This window comes from Dendronephthya gigantea, unplaced genomic scaffold (assembly GCF_004324835.1).
Source record: "Dendronephthya gigantea isolate DGI-Jeju-01 unplaced genomic scaffold, DenGig_1.0 000059F, whole genome shotgun sequence".
NCBI lineage: Eukaryota > Metazoa > Cnidaria > Anthozoa > Malacalcyonacea > Nephtheidae > Dendronephthya > Dendronephthya gigantea.
Window position 1 is genome coordinate 1239332 of NW_021163069.1, and position 16461 is coordinate 1255792.

The following is a 16461-nucleotide window of genomic DNA, read 5'->3' on the forward strand; positions in this document are numbered from 1 at the left end:
TGAAGCAGAATGTGTTACTGAAGTATCCGGAACTTCTAGCAATGCTGCTAACTCTCCGACAAGTCCATTTATATACGAAGAGAGAAAGAATAGAGTTTTATTTCGTGACTACAAGTTACCAGAAAAGGTTTGCCTATTTATTTTTTAAATTCATAAACAATCCTATATACCAAAAGGACATCATGTGTCTTCACTTTATAGTGCATTACTGTGAAACTTTAGTTAGTGAAAGGTTGGCAATAGCATGGACAGCCTGCCGGGTCAATCCTGTTTTAGTCAGAGGCATGCATGCTATGTATTGTACATGTAAACAATCGCTTTGTTTTTATTTTTAACTAAGAGGCTGTTCACATGAGCCTGATTACCAAGATTTAACGAAGCGTAAAATAGACTTTGAGGAATTGAAAGTCTTTTTGAAACAGATAAATCACATGCTATTTTTAGGATGACTACACCACTACCAGAGTCGTGTTGTTTACTCAATTCAATACATCAAAATCCATTTTACGCTTCGTTAAATCTCGGTAACCGGGCTCATGTGAACAGCCCCTGAGTGCTATATTATGCAAAAATGTATATATGCGCGATGTATATATGCTATACGCGAAAATGTATATATGCTATACGCGAATGTGCAAAAAAATCAAACTATCCCAAGAAAACTGCAAACATTGAAAACGAAATTTCATTCATGCAATAGACAACAACACTGAGAATTTTGTTCTTCGCAATGATTAGCGAATCAAAACTTAAGAAAGTGTTCTTAAATTGGTTTTGGAACCCGAAGACGAAGTGCATATTGAAAGGTCAAGGAACAAAATTTTTATGTGTTCAAAATCGAGGAAAGGAAACGTTTAAATACTGAATACTGCATGCCATTTACGTACAAGCGTGATGCATGAATTACTATTTCACGCGGAGCTAGATCTACAAGTGCAAGTTCAAATTGGCGAAACTCGAAGAGTATTTTTCATACAGCAGCATAGCAATTACTTATACAACAGTAAATTAAATTACTTATAACTCTTGTTATTTTTTGTTATTTTTAGTTTTCGCCTAATGTAGAGTTGGCTGTAAAAAGTGGTTCATTAACTGGAAATCAGAGAAGTGAGTTTATACGTGACATTTGCACAAATATATCGGCAAATGGAGTATATTACTTAAACAAAATTGAAAGAAACCAAGTAGCTGCAGCCATAGTGAGCAAGTATCCTACGCTGAAAGATCCAATTGGCAGTGGTTTGGTAAGCAATTTTATTTCCCAATAACATAACCTGTAGTGATATCCTACTACTATATAGCTAATAGTTGAGCTGTTCCCTATTACTGGGGAATCCTTACGCGCGCAACGAAGAGTTAAGAGATCAAGACAATAGTTTCACCTTCACGCCCATCGACTCAAATCGTCTTAATGTACATATATTCAGTCGAATCGTAGGGACTGGCCAAGGAGATTATGACCTCGTGGTTCAGGTTGATGTTATTTGCCCCTACAAGTTGATCTTTAGTTTCTGGTCCGGGGTTACTTTCGTTAAGGACGCGGGCGGGCGGGCGGTTAGGACTATAGGACATAAATTAAAGTATGGCATTTTGTAGATTTTTGTATCCTTTAATACAGCAATTTCACGCGATTGACGAACCCCCAACACAAGAGTTCGTTGAAATAATGTTTGCTTTTAACATAGAAGGCGTGGTCACCAATAACAGTATTTTGTATTTACATCGGGTGATTTTGGAGCCATGCCGTATGTCAGAAACAAACATCTCAACAACGTTTGTATCGGGGGATCGCAAATCCTGGGAAACTGCTGTATTAACAGGTCCAATCTTACAACAAAGCGAATATAAGATGAGAATTGGGTATGAAACGTTTAATATTAATAAATGTACCATATATTACTTGACGTTTATTCATATAAGTATGTAAAATACTTTTCTTATCAATTTAAATAGTGTTCATTGAAATATAGTGATATATAAATATAACCAACATTGTCTCAGAGTTTCAATGAAAATAATAGGCAACTATTAAAATATTAACAGAAACGGCAAAAACAGCACACAGTTTATCAATAACTCAACTATGCGAGCTGCCGGCCGGCCTACTTAGCCTTGGCAATCGGTTCTTTGTCTTTACAGTCTTTGCACTAAGGGTATAGATTCGCTGCAATAAAAGGCTCAGGCTCACCACAGTAAATGCAGATAGGTTCGTACTTTGCGGTGTGGTACAGAATTTCTATGGGGTCGTGACAATTCAACTCCCGCACATAGACATTTTGTTCTAGCTCAGCAGACAAGTCGAGTTCTTGAAGTGGTGAGCCACAAGAAAAGGATGTCCCACTTAAAGCATCTTCCAAGCTCTTACGTTCCGATGGTTTCAGTTTCCGCTTGGCATATACCAGTCTCCACATTCCACACTCTTCACATTCCAACATCAAGTCAGCATTACGCACATGCTGCAGCTTCCCATGAAATGGCAGCGTTCGCTTCTTCTTGGGTTTCTTCGTAAAAGACGGGCGAAATTCCTCAGTGGTTTCTTTGCCATAGATTTGCTAGAAGGATTTGTAGTGGTCGTCTGCACCTGGTTCTGGGTCAGGGAATGGCTTGATTTGCTGAAATACGTCTTGTGGAAGGCGGACGGGTTTGCAAATATCACATCCGTCCTTTCCACACTTCTTAATTTCAAAGAAATAGTGATGTCGGCGGCAGCAGTGATCCATAAACTTCGAAAGTTGCGGTAGACCTTTCAAGCAAGACTGCTTTCGTACCTGAAAAATAATCAAGAATGCATGTCTCATTAAGGTACTGGATAAATACTTAACACATGTTATTTCAGGTTTATAATTAATAAATAGGTGATAAATATAACATATAAAAAATTCATAACTATTTTACTGTATACAAGAGTGAGCTTGATGCTCGCTATTAATTAACAGTTTCTTGTAAACTTGTGAAAGCATTAGACTTACCTGATCAGATACGGGGCAGTTAGGTTCAATGGCAGCTAGTGATTGCCACAAGGCATCAATATCAGTCTGGGCGACAGCGGTATTCATCTTGATTGATTTCCCTTTCAGCTCAAGCCTTTGAAATACTTGACTAAGCAGGACTTTAACAGGAGCTACAGAGTCAAGGGAAGCAGTGCGAAAGTTGTCGTTTTTTGAAGCTTTTTCACGCATGTCACCCATGTTCTTGCATTTATCCATTTCTTTTTCAAAGGTTTCGTCTCCGGTTTCCCTCATGAGACCAACGGACTGTAAACCAAGATTCAATGTTGACATGATACGTTCAACAGGATTTCTCCAGCTATTGCAAGGCGCCGTCCTTGTTGCTAACAAATAATCAAGATTTAGTGATAGGAATAGACATATCAGCGCCACTTGCACGGAAAGGTAGGTGATGCGGTGATCCGGTCCTCCGTCTGTATACAAGCACAGCATTGGATTCTGTGCAGCATTTTCTTGGTGAAGAGATTGCTTCAGCTCTGCAGCATGACGTAGAGGTGACGATGGTTCAAATGCCCCTTCTTTTAGTGTAACAATCACTTGTCCGCGATACCAAGAATCTTCCAAGGCACTTGGTATGTCGTTAATCAGAGTAACAGATGGTACCATGCTGAATTTTGTAAAATCGTGGTCGCCAACTTCAAATGATGCGCCAGCACGCACTAACACTCTGCGACCTCGTTCTGCAGCTGCTACAGGGAAACCTGGCTCCCCCACCTTTATACGATGCTTGTCATCGAGGCAAGCAAGCGTAGTAACTTCACGAAATTTGACAGCCAACTCTCTTTTGTACCGGAAAATCGCAGCTGCATAATGGGCATCACAATGATCTTTCCTCCACTGCCTCTTTTGTATCATGTATTTGACCTTCAGGCGACCTTGGAAAGATACACAAAAGAGATCACTAATATATTCTGTATGTCTATGTATAAGCAAACGTTCACATAAATATAATTATCCTATACTTAAAATGTTTTATGATTTTCAGGATAAAAGAGAGCCAAATTCAGTGGTACAAAGAAGTAGATGACGTAGACTTAAAATGCAGGATACAATGTATTTGTGACAAACAGGCAAAGAAACAACAGTAAAATAGCAAAGAAACATACCAGTATACTGTGATGCAACCTTGGAGTGCTTTGTTTTTGGACAAAACTGGAGTCGGAGCCATTCATTTGACGGTATTGCAGTACCTTCTGGACAGCGTAGTTTAGTTTGCTCTCGAAGGTCTCGGATTGAAATTGCTTGTGCGAGATGTACTACTTCACAGTGACGACGATCATCAACAGCAGTGCCAACACCTTCGTTCAAGTATTGAGAACAATGATCCCAGAAAACGTCATATTTTGCACGCTCTGTGGAAGAATTCAAACCGCGAAGATCAATTAACGTTTGTGGGTCTTCAGGTTCCATATCCAAAACCCGGCAAACTCTGTTATCAATTTCTTCTTCTGTAAGGTTTGAGGAAGCAGAGCTATCCCCAGTGAGATCACGGTAAAAATGCCTCAGGACAGCAGGTTTTACTTGGGGAGAAATTCTTCCAAACTTGGAAAACAAGTTTTTGCGCATAGCACGGGTATGGTATGTCGGAAGCTGAGGCTTGATAGATTCAACCACGGCAATGCTTTTTTGGAATATAGTTTCCATGCCATCATTACCACAATATTTCCAAATGAAGTGCAAGTTACCACGATTGTTTCCCGGAGAAAAGGTCATAATCACGACTGGGATGTCCAGGCCACGCTGAAGTTTTTGCACGTATTCATAGCGTTGTCGAGGAGCCTCAGGACAGAGGTCGGTTAGGAAAATTTGTTGATATGGCTGCATGTCATTCAGACGTTCCCCAAGGCTAGAAAAACATGGATAACGAACAGCAGACGCTTTTACAATTTCCACTGACAACGATTCAGAAAGTTGGCGAACGGGAACTTCGGAATTGTGCACGTCTTTCATTCGCTTGTTTTTCGAAACAAGGTAGTCACCATACTGAGCCAAAGAACCTGCTAGATCTTCGACATGCTTCTTAAAAGTTTGGAAATGTGAACGCTTCCAATACTCAGCTTGTAAACATCCAAACAAGGAAGATGAAATCGCCGAAATAGAAGCAGCAGACATGTTTTCAATTGTGCGTTTCCGATGTTTTGATGCCTGAGGAAGATTGTACCCAGTAAATGAACTAAAAATGTCAGGGACACAACAGCCTTGCTTTCCCAAGACGCTGTGATGGCCGTCAATGTACCAGAGACAATCTACGAGGTTTTGAACTAAAGCAACACCCGATGAATCTACTTCAGAACTCGACCATGCCAGGTTCTGTTCCTCAAAAAGAGCAATTACGTCATTGTAAAGTATATCTTTCTTTGTCTTGTTTTGTTTTTCAACTCTTTTTGGAAGTTTACGTTGGGAAAGAGCTCTTTGATTATTCATCAATACTTCAAAGGCCGATGCACCTGACTGTTTATTCTGATCATCACACTTCTCCTCTGCGACTTGGTATTTGACGAATGGACCAAACACTCCAACAGCTTCTGGCAAATCAAGGTCAAGATCTACTCTATCAAGTGACACTTTTGAATTACCAATATATGCATTAGTTAACTGCAGTCCACAAAGAACTTCCTCTGAAAGATTCAATTTCAAGCTATTGTAGTATTCCCGAACAGTAACAACTGTAGAACATCTAGTGACTGTCCATGGATAAAGCACTTGGTGCTTTTTCTCTTTGACTATACTACAGTTTACAAGTGTCATGCTGCTGCCCTCGTAATATTATGACATCCTGAATATAAAATGTTTACTTTGAGTGAAATGTTTTCACAATAAATTATCAAAGCAATTGCAATATATTTTTTATTGACAGAGCAATAGGGGGGCTTTCACTGTTTACTGTATAGGGCAGACAAGGGCTGTAACATGTAAACCACTGTCACTGTGCACCTTTTTTACTGAATGACATGGTGTTGTTTTGCTACAGTATATATGCCTTTTTTGAGCCCACCTCAACACTATATCATGGCAAACAATACAGCATAAATCTCTAGGACCAAAATAATTGATATACATGAAGTATTTTCAATATTTAATACCTTGCAAAACGCAAACTACATTTAAAGATATATAAATTCAATTTCATTTTACACCTGCTACAAAAATATTTGATTTTTCCCTGTCAAAAATGCTGTATATAAAATATATTGAGGTATTGAACCTCAAACAGTGTTAAACATTTTGAAAACCTTTTTGTTTTTCATGCTTGTTTCCTGCTATACCGAATTCGTTCCTTGACATGCCAGTTGTATGAAAATATTATTATAAAATCACAATAAAACTTGATTTAGGTTACTCAAAAATCGACATGCATGACAGATCATAAAGATTTTAAATAAGATAATTACCTTTTTTTTAATTAATATTAAAATACTCCAACCATGGCTTCATGATGCCCAAAAGAGAACACAGAACTATACCACAGCGGTATTCACACAAAATACTTCATGTTATTAGCGCTTTTGGTGAAAAGATGGCACATTTATCATTGCAGAAAATATAATCCATGGCGAAAATTTTCAAGTACTCGAAATTTATTGTTAACACTAAAATAGTCCTAAAATAATCATTTCCAAATAACGGATGCGGGCGGCGGACCAGAAACTAAAGATCAACTTGTAGGGGCTAATATAATAAAATGGGGTCGCGACCCTTCTAGCGGGGCTCTATTGGGGATTATCACCCCTATAGGGCATTCAGTCTCTCCTAGTGGGGCTTATAGATCCCCCACAGGAGGAAAGCATAAGGCCTTAATGAGTCTTTTGGGATGTACAACAGTACAGTATGCTAAACCGGAGTACTTCACCCCCATGACCCATTCTCCCACACAAAGAATTTGCATCAGTTGTGTCTGATTTTAGCTCATAGTATGTCTCTCAAGAGCAATTGAATCATTAATAGCGCAATACTTAGCCCTTTATAATATAAGCATTAGCACTATCTTGTCGAATCGTGCTTGTATACATAGAGATGAATTGAGATGGTCAATAAGAGGAATAGGAATGATTTGTTCATAATTATGGTCACCAGTCTTGTATGAGTGCCTCGCCCTAGTCGTTTTTGCCCTGTAATAAAACTCATATTCTCACTTCTGTTGGTAACGTCAAAGCTTCATTTATCAATACCACATGTCGTGATACTGATGTGTAGACATAAGCCCCGTTTACACTACACTCTATTGGCACGGCACCGCTAAAATGCGTATATCCATGCCCAATTTTATTTGTGCTCAAGCTACCAAAACAAAGGCCGGGCACAAATAAAATGGGCACGGGTACCCATATTAGCCGTGCCGTGCCAAGAAATCGAGTGCAGTGTAAACAGGGCTATAATTACTCATGGTAAAACATATTATTCTTCAATTTTGAATCAACTGAATGTCATCCATGACTCCTAAAATCTGCGTGGCTGCATGAAAGTGTTAATTGTGCATATACAGAACACGACTGGTTTAGAGTTAATGCTACAGATATATATATATATATATATATATATATATATATATATATATATATATATATATATATATATATATATATAAAAATATATATATATATATATATATATATATATATTAATATATATATAATTATATATATCCTTATAACCTTTGATCGAGTAACACAAAAAATAATGTTTACAAGGTGTATTAAATTATTTCTTTGGGCTCCTTGTGCTAAGAAAGGTTACTTCATTAACTGTTGCAATAGCTAAACAGCTAGGTAAGTTAACCATTCACACACGTCCAAGATAGGTAAATTTTTCAGGCAGAGTAACCAAAAATATAAATGATATAGAGAACATATACGAGGATACCTTCCAGAGCGAGTTATTTTAATATTATTGTGATTTTAATTCGGTAGGGCTCGTGGGAAGAGTCTATAAGAAATAGATTCAAACATGTTCGAAAATATGACGCAAAAAAACGAAAACACCTGGAATATGCAAGTGTGGAGAAATCTGTACCTAATGTAGCGGTTGTAAAGAGAACCAGGAGAACAGATTTTTGGAATGAAGTTCCAACCTCAACCAATAATGATAAAATGGTTGCTGATCACATTACAGAGCTGCAGAAAGAATGTTCTCGCCCACTGACTAAACAAGATGTGCCAAAGCTGAGACATCTAATGGTTTTGACATATCCCTACAGAAGGTCACAAATATTAACGAAACCAGTACCTGTCAAAGAGTTGATTAATCAGTATCCTCCGCTCGCAACTGTTACTGGTGTAAGTACTGAATGCAACATAAAAATTAATATAGCAATGTCAATTTATGTAAGGTGGCTCGATCCCTCTAAATAAATCCAACCACATGACTTGGAGAAAGGAAATGTAGAGGGGAAATAGCATATTCTGGATGGGACAAGTGTTGACTGCCTTGAGTCAGTCCTGCTGTGCGTAGCCTGCGGTGCTAATGAAAAATTGTGGTAACGCAAGTAAATATTCTTGCAGCCTATGCTTGTATTACAAATAAATATGGTATGAATATGAGCTTAATTTATCAAAACTCGTAATTATAGATTCGTCACGAATTTTGTCGTATTATCAAAGATGAAGATGCCATGAAAGATATGAAAGACAGATTTTCTAAGTATAAATCTGCCATAGTAGAATTCTGCAAGAAACAAGTTCGGCCAATTCCGTTTATTAAAAATATGCTGCAGTCCCTCAAGGAAGAAGTTAACAAAGGAACTGCATCTGTGGAAAGTAATCGTCGTAATTTTTTTTTCACTTTCTGATTATTAATTTACAGAAACTGGTAGTCATGATTTAAAGGATTACCTGTGGCTTGTCAATGTCACATTCACACACTCCCTCACATTTTCCTATCCTCTAGATTTAGAGAAAACGTTTGCCATGATGGTACTCCCACGACTTCTCAAGAAGAAAAATAAAAACTCCGAAAATACACTATCACTGATCGAAATTTTAAATGTAAGTGTGAAAGTTGTATTTCTTATATGTTCTTCCTGCATGTGAATGAAATTTGACATGAAATGAAATACATATATTCAACTTGATGTATAAGAAATTAAGTCGCGTTCCCAACGAAATCTATAGAGATGAACACAATAGCACGCATGTATTGTGCTTCAATATTTACGGCAACTAAGTTTTAGTCTGAAAATGTGCGCTGTAAATCTTCCCAAACGGGTAAAGCAGCATGTGTTACTTTTTCTTGAACTTTTTTGTAGTCTCAAACAAAGTTTTAGTTTGCTTTTGTTCGGCTTTAGTTATATATCTCAGTTAATGCTTCGCCTCTTGTGCCTGCATGCATGTGCTTCTTCGTATGTCGCACACGTACTTCATTGCAATTCTTGTAAATTATAATTATACAGTGTTTCATGTTTCTTACTGTTCTTACACGTAGGAAGATGATGACTTAAACGAGCATGTGAGGAGAACAACGTATCCCATGCTTATCGGAGTTGGGGATACTCCATTCAAATTAGATGTCCTTCAAATATGCATGGAAGGGGAGAAATTTCTTGATGTAACCACATATGGATCCGACACCGTATTGTTGTGCCTATACTCCCTATACTACGTATTTTCTATTGCGTACCCGTTAGACCACAAAGATTTCTTTAACTTTGTCGACTCTGCCATTGCTGGGTTACAAAGCAACGAGGCGGTGAAGAGAATCACGATTCAGAAATTCACGAAGGAATTAACACCATATCTTCCTGGGTGACATTATGTTGGTTACTTTATTTAATGAGATTGCGTTAAAGTTGGATTTTTTACATATGTTGATACTCTACTATAATCAGGAACTGAAATGCAGCTTTTTTGTTGCACTAAAAATTTTTAATGTCATATAAGTAGATGTTTGATTGATTACTGTTAAAGGTAAAGTTACTTCTATCATTTAATCGAATACAAACCGCCTGTATTCTAAAAGCTTTCTTGTACTCAAATTCAACGCATGGTGGAGGGTGAAGGGTAAATGCATGCATGTTCTTCTGTTAAATGCCAGTGCTGTTTTTCAACTATTCAACAACAGCAATGGCACTTGAGATTTGATGATGAATTGTGTCGTGAAATAGTTTGTCTATTTTTTACTCTGCATTAAATAACATTTTTCAATTTCGTAGGCTAGTAACACAAGGGTAATTTTTTACCCCTAAAAATAGAGCAAAATATTTTCACACCCTGTTTGGGTGTAATATTTCTACTCCACTTTTTCAGGGTAATTTTTACCCCTTTTATAATGTATTCAAATTTTACCCCGAAAAACGGGTCATTCTGTGGAAAATTAACTACACCCTTATATATGGGGTAGATTTTACCCCTCAAATTTTACAGTGTGTGCAGTGCCGGATAAATGGTACTTTGTCAACAGACCTCACTCTCATAAGATGGATTCGTCAGTAATTGTCCCCCAAAATGCTGGAAATCAAGTCATAGGGACTCAAAAATAAAGAACATTTTCTGCAGAAGGTCATGCATTTCCCTTATAATCACCCCATGTTTATATTACCAGTTTTCCATATAGGACCACTTTTACAGTTATTATGCCCCCTTACTATATATACTATTGTGATGATATGTGTAGAGATAAAAATTCTTCGAATCAGCTTTGATATGAAATAAGGGTGCTGGTATAAGGGACTATAGTCTCACAGTACATTACATGCATATCTCAAATATATATTTTCTCATTGAAGGAGAGGAACTCGTTAGCGACGAGATATTGGCTTTGATGTATCAAATATCAGCCAAAATCGTCTGCCGAACACACTAATAAACGAGTTTGTGTAACAGCTTTGATTGGCGTAGATTTGATAATGTTACTGATAAGCTAACTGTAGAGAAATGAAAAATATGTCATGTTAAGTTAACTGTAGAGAAATGAAAAATATGTCATGTTTTTCATGCAGAAAAATCAGCGGTAAAATAATATATAAATTTAAATAACTATAAATACAGTAATACGACTTTCCAAAATACTGATCGTAAACGAGATCAAATGAACAGGGCAAAGATATTTGTGACAAGTTCCTCACAAAGATGGAATATTAGTTGTTCATAGGCTATAAACGTAGGGCAATATAAAGGCCATGCAATTTGGTCGCTTTAATGGTGCATGCAACATAATATACGGTACATAGGGCGAATAAATTTGGTGCAAGGGAGGCATAGTTATATATATAGCGAGAATATTTTCCTAAGCGACTTTTTTTCCTATTTTATTCCAACTCTCTCCATGCCACTGCATGGGAGCAGATATGAAGAAATATGCTTGTGTTCCGAAACACAATAACAAGAAGTCTAAAAAAGAAATCAATTCTAATGTTGATGCACAAAGAAGACTTGTTCAAACTGTCTCCTTCAATGCAGGAGTCCCTTTAATAGACAATTCGATAAAAGAAGCATGAAGGAAATCCGAAAACATAAAATATATTATTTTTAGTATATAGAATATAGTGTCTGCCTGCTCGACAATCACTTTCCGTCCAATTGTAAGTGCTGCTTGCCTACAAATTTACTTTCAACTTTCCTTCACGACTTCAGTATATTGAACTGCGAAAATTGATATCGTAACAAGCGAAAGCGCTATTGTGCACGTGACACAAGTTCTTTGTTTCATGAGCAACAAGTTTATTCGTTTATTAGGGTTAGGTTTACCATCTCATTATCTATTGTGAATTCGACGCGCCCAAAATGCAACTCATGAACTCGTAGTCAACTAGGAATTATTACGTTTTTATTACAAACCCTGTGCAACTATATATATGTATAGGTGTAAATAAGAAAAGCAACCACTTAAAATTCTGAAATTAGAAATGTTGTTAAGCACAATGTAGTTTAGGACTCTGGGAATTTAGAATGGTTCTACGCGTATAGTTAAGGCACTAATAGTTAAAAACTTCTCTTTGTTTACCCCCTCGAATTCATTTGGTGTGTTTCACTCGATCTTTTTAATGTGTGTGCTTCTTTACACACCCTAATGTGCAAAAGAAAAGGCGTGCGAAAAGTTTGTGTATTCGCTAACAGACGAATTGAGGTGTGTTTTCATAGACCCCAAGGAGTGTTTTCTAAAAGTGCTGAGTAAGGCGTGCTCAATTTGTGAACAATAATTAAAATAATGCTAGCGTGTCTTTCTGCTCGACCATCACTTTTCATCCAGATGTAAGTTCTGGTTGCCTACAAATTTACTTTCAACTTTCCTTCACGACTTGAGTATTGAACTGCGAAATTTGATATCGTGACAAGCGAAAGTGCTATTGTGCATATGAGACAAATTCTTTGTTCACTTATTAGAGAGACGTTTGAAATAGTATAAGGAGCTCTTTCAACGACTACGACAGACATTTTCGAGAGGGTGTCTTAAGTACAAAATGGAATTAACAGATCTTTACGAAGATTATATTGAATTTAATGAGTTCATTCTTATATGCGGTATGAAATAGAGCAGCTATTTAGCTTCTCAATGCAATGATACCTTTTAAAATTAGAATTAAAATTAGGCCTAGTTCATGCGTCGTGTTTTGGTCGCGTTGAATACAATTGAAACGGTACATAATGAGATGATAATCAGCATAAATAAGATTTATCGTTTCATTATCTAATGTTTGAATTGCATTCGTTTAAGCATTCATTTAAGCATTCATTTAAGCATTCATTTAAGCATTCATTTAAGCATTCATTTAAGCATTCATTTAAGCATTCGTTTAAACAACGTTTAAGCATCCATCTGATCAAATTTGAGAAAGCCACGGATTAAAATAGATATCTTTTCACATACCAAACTTGATGCGAATTTATTGGCATACCCGCTGTCGGATATACGCTGCTTTTCAAAATGCAACAGCGGCCAAAATGCAAAGTATGAAATAGGCCTTAGTGATCGAAGTCGAAATTTACCCGATTGAAGGCAAATCGAGGCAAATTTAATACATCGTGAGTTTTGATGTGTGTATGCGCCAATCAGATTCTCTAATTCAATTCCCAGCGGTGAAAGAGTGTGGTTTTCTACACAATTTTGATTTGGTTATACTATTTGGCCATAATGGCTAATAAAAAGATATATGGTTGGAAACCTGAAAAAAAATTTTTCTAGCTGAGTGAAAATTAAATCGTTGGGATTTTGTATTTATTTAGACCTCGAAGATCAAGCCTTCACAATTCTCATAATCACAATTGCTGTCAGTGAAATTAAGATTATTCGATACTGAAGTGATAAAAGAAAGAGTGTAAAGTAGATTTGTTTTGTGGAACAAAGTATAAAGGACATTGGGAAGGAAAATTTTTATTCGCTATTTTTTAAGTGTTAAACCGTCTAATTACAGATATAGTGTTAATTTGTTCCAAAAATATTTCGTTTATGAGTTATTTTCACCACAACTCAGCTAAAATTTAGACCTCGGCCGCCATATTGGATCAATTTTTAAAAAGATTATATTAAGCGGAAATGACGTCTTCGATGGGTTCCCCAAACACATCAATATATTTTACTAGCGTGTTTACTGTGTTTATCGAGATTTGTTGCTTTACTTAGAAGGGAGTTGTAGCCGCGTAAGCTACCTTGCTTGATTGCTTGCTTGCTTTCTTAAATGCTTGTCTTGGACCATTACGTCACACTCAGCACTACGTCACACAACCATGTACGTCACACTCGGCAGTTTTCGCCATTTATCGCCAACCTTTCCGGTGCAATCGAATATGCAATTCAAATCCAAATTATTTTAGTATCAACACAGCTTTTCTATATGTACGTTGTTTTGCTTACAGTTTTGAGCTGTTTGAACTTTGCACGTTTTACTCAAATACAATAATCAATATTTAAACGACACATATGGTCTTTTAGTGTGAAAACAGCTACAGTATTTAGACGACACCTGCAGACCACCGACAGCAGGCGATTTGTTTGTCTATAGACGATTTGTTCGTCTTCTGATGTGAAAACGGCTAATCGCTCACATTTTATGAAATTTGGAGTTAATCAATACGGCGGATGCGTTGCAAAACCAAATGCAATTCTTTTACCCTAATAGTAACATGTAATATTTGTAGATGTGAATGCTGTCTGGTGAAACTTTAGCATATAGCTCACATGCTCAATCAGTTTCTGTAAACATAAGTAGAGGCAGGAACGCAAAACAAAAGGCTGTGTCATTCTACCTAAAATTATGCTTCGGCCGAAGAGGTCTGAACGTGATCCCAATTATTTCATACATCAGCATTCACTTTACTGTCATCATTGAATATGATCAATGAATGTGGTAATTATTCGCATGGTGAGTAAAGTAGCCTGCTCATTTGGGAAAGAATGAGCCCCTTCATTAATCATCAACAATGGACAGTGATAATATGTGCCGATCCTCACTGATCCATTGTATTCTTCTCTGACTGCATGACAAAGGATTTTATACATGCACCAATGACCTCCGGTAATAACATGGCCCATTCTTTGGACTACAGTAGTGTCAACCACGCGCTTTAGTATAAAAAGTCACACCCTGTTTACCGTGCTGATTCAGTGAATCAGTTTAATCAGACGATATTCATGGCTTCGCGAAGAAATAATCCGGCCGTAATTGGCTACATCCACAACCTGTCACCTTTGAAAAAAGGTGAAAAAACTTAATGGTGCGACTTCGAACTGCAAATGCAAGACAAACGGGTACAACTATTAGCACTAGCTATTCTGCCAGCTAAATCCATGATACAGCTCAGATGACAAAGACAGAGCGGTAGTCACATGTACGCGCTGCGTACCTATTTTTAACGTACGATGTGCTTCTGAATGTCGCGATCGAACAACAAGGCTCGCAAGGCATCTACATGAATATGAACTGTATTGTTTACGTTCAGAAGCTTTATATTGAAGACTGGCACGTGCGCGGCACGCCGGAGTAAACGCCAGGACAGGCGTCTTGTTTATATTAAAATATAGTAAGCTCGTAAACAGGGGAAAATATGCGCGCAAACATACTCACGAGAAAGGAAACCGCCTGTCTCACATGCTAACGCAAACAGACGGAAGAATGGGGGCAGTGTGGTTAGAAAGTTAATTAATCCCGTTGAGGGGAAAAACATCCCGGGACGTGCATAAATCGATGTAAAATCGCATAATATCCCTTAGCTTTAGTATAAATATAAATATAAGTAGAGTTGTAAACTTTGGGAGATTTGTTATTAGTTGTGTTGTGTTGTCACCGTAACGTCGTGTTGTGTATCGACGTGCACTACGTGTGTAAATATGGATTGTATTAATCTACTAATTACAGTATTATTAAAACGTAAAGGTTGTAACATGTCTGCAAACAAGTTGTTACAAGCCTGTTCACAAGCTGGCAACAAGATTTCCACGCACTGTTTGCTCCAATTTGTTGTAACAACTTGTAGCAAGTCCGACGGCATTATCAGACTTGTTTCAAGATTGTTTTTACAAATCCGATACAGTTATGATATAATAACGTAGCAATATTGTTAGACCATGTTTGTACCAGACTTGTTGGAACAGCCTTTTGACTTTTAACAAGTCTTTTGATTCAACAAGTCCCCTCATACTTTTCCACAGCTTGGCACGTGACAACTTGTTTGCAGACTTGTTACAAGATGTGATATTTTTACGCGTCCTGACACTTCCAGGTCTATTGTTCTTGGTGTTGAAAAGTAACATTGTAACTCCAACTTATCATAATAAAAGTACTTTAAACGACTCTATTCTTAAGAGCCATGGTGATACAAGCTTGAACATACATTGACTAGTCCAGCCATCAATGTCTACTCAAATCAAAGTTCGCCAGCTCAGTTCTAGTTTACAAGCAGATTGAACTTTATTCTAACGGCTTTTTATCCCCCACTGAGAGCCGCTTTTCAGGCTATTCCCTTTTGAGGAATTTTCCCTTTATCTCATTTTCGGTTTCCCCCATTCCCCGATTCCCCCCATTCACCGATTCCCCGATTGCCCAATTCCCCATTTCCCCCATTCCCCGACTGTTCCATTTCCCGATTCCCCGTTCCCCCTTTTAAAGATAGCCGGATGTGTGTGTGTGTTTGTGTGATATACGAAAGATGTCGATGATGTTCGTTTTACGATTGCTTATGGTTCTTCTATACTTCCGGAAAATTTCGTTGTTTTCGAAGGATGGAAGCAAACTAAGGTACGCTTTGTCAAATTTTTAAGCGAAGTTGAGTACTTTAAAGACGAAAAAGCGGTGATTGGTAAACGTTGAATCTACAACTACAAAGTTACACTAATAGAAAATAAATAAAACATTACCTTATTCGGCAAATGGTAGCAACAAGTTGTCCTGTTTTATAAATTATAATACAATGTTTCACCTGTCAATTTCTTGCTTGTGGACATGCAGCTATTAAACCAAATGCTTTGGAGTTTAAAAAGAAGCTTTTATTTGAACATAACTAACAAAACATATTTTTTTAAAAAACAG